Source organism: Chaetura pelagica, unplaced genomic scaffold (assembly GCF_000747805.2).
Source record: "Chaetura pelagica isolate M959 unplaced genomic scaffold, ChaPel_1.0 scaffold45, whole genome shotgun sequence".
Taxonomy (NCBI): Eukaryota; Metazoa; Chordata; class Aves; order Apodiformes; family Apodidae; genus Chaetura; species Chaetura pelagica.
Window position 1 is genome coordinate 4,438,230 of NW_009953217.1, and position 1,777 is coordinate 4,440,006.

Here is a 1,777-nt window from a genome sequence, read left to right on the forward strand (position 1 = left end):
CGTTCTCCTCTGCCACAGTTCTGCAGATCCAGAATCTTTGCCAAAAAGGAGGAATAAGTCTGACAAAAGGCTATTATTTTTAACTTCTGTAATGCTTCAGTTTTCTTCAGTGAGGAAGCAGCTAGAAGTCCTTTTTTTGAGGGCAAGAAAATCCATTTTCCATTTCTTATTCACAGAATGTTACAAGTAGTTGGAGGAAATTCTAACCAGAAGAATCATGTGTACTTGCTCTGTTCCTATGCTCTTCCCTAAAGATGCTCCCCTGGACATTCCCAGATAAAGAATATCATTATATATGGACCTTTGACCTGACCCAGAACATCTGGTTGATATTTTTTAAACTTAATTTCCTGTGATGGAAGGGCTGCAATCAGCACTTATATAAGCATGTTTTTATTCCCACTCTTCTCACTACAGCAACTCTGAACTTACTATCTCTGTCCTGAACAAAACTGAGAGGGGCCATGTGGTGATAGATAAACTACAAATTTGGGGAATCAAAAAAGACCAAGAAAAAACACAAATCCACACCCATTAAGTAGATTAAAGAAGTCCTGCAACTTTGCTTAAGAAAAAACAACTCAATTTCTTTCAAGATAGCAGATACAAAATCAACATTGCAACACCAGCGTAGCTGCAATGAAAGCTTTTTGCTTTAAAATAACCCTTTTAGGAGACACAGCCCTGCTGTTAACAAAGTTGTTTAATTGCAATTTTAACAAGCTCTTAAAAAAACTAATCCCCATAATTCTGCTGCTCACCATCAGCATTTAAGAGGTTCAATTGAAACTGCTCTCGGAAGCGCAACGACAGCGTCTAGGCTAACCTGCTTCACAGCAGGTATGTTTTATGTCTGGTTGTTTCCACTTCCAAGAACCAGTTTCTGTGATTGACAGTAAACATCCTATTACTGAGTCTGGAACAAGCCAAAGTAGAGAGGTGAATAACTGCACTTAATTATTGCAGAATACATCAAAATACAGAAAAAATTACTAGCCACTAGCCTTTAGCCACCTCATTTAAAATGTTAACTGAGTGTTCAGAATGAAAAAAACACAGCAAGTTGGCTTCAGTTAGGCATGACATGCTTGAATCTGTACGGCCAGAATCAATTAAGTCAAACTGCTGATATGGAAGCATGAAAGTAACTCAACTAAAAAAAAAATAAAAATAAAAAAATACGGAATTTAACAGAGAAAAGGCAAGTTTATGTTAATATTTTGAATTTTAAAACCAGTACAATCATAGTGGAGAGTAGGCTAGCAACCTTGTCCCAGAGCAGTCCGTGCCCTGTCGGCCTCATATAATCAGGAAAGAAATCTCGCAAAACCCCTTAATTTCAGTATCTACAAATTGAAACCTCAATAGTTTACAGCATTTTCCAGCGACCATTTCTTGACGTGCCGCCACCAAAAGTCACCAGATGTTAAACAATCATTTCCTCAAACTCTCGAACGTAACGCAAGTGACCCCCGCGCCAGAACCAAAAGCCATGACACAACCAAGGAAAACAAGCGCTCGTTCAACGCTTTTAAAACACGCCAGTAGCTGCTGTTGGATAAATTTAGGACACGAAGTTTCTTGAGCCAAAGCCGCTCAGGAGCGGCTCTTTCCTTGGCGCCACCCGCGGAGGGGAGGCAGCAGCGGGGCTGCGGCGCTGGGCCCGGCGGGACGGGGCGCACACACACCCCGCAGCCCCCCGGGACACGCACACACCCCCCGCAGCCCCCGGGGCGGGGCCCGTCAGCTGCGGGCCGCGGGCTCGGGCTCCCCCCTC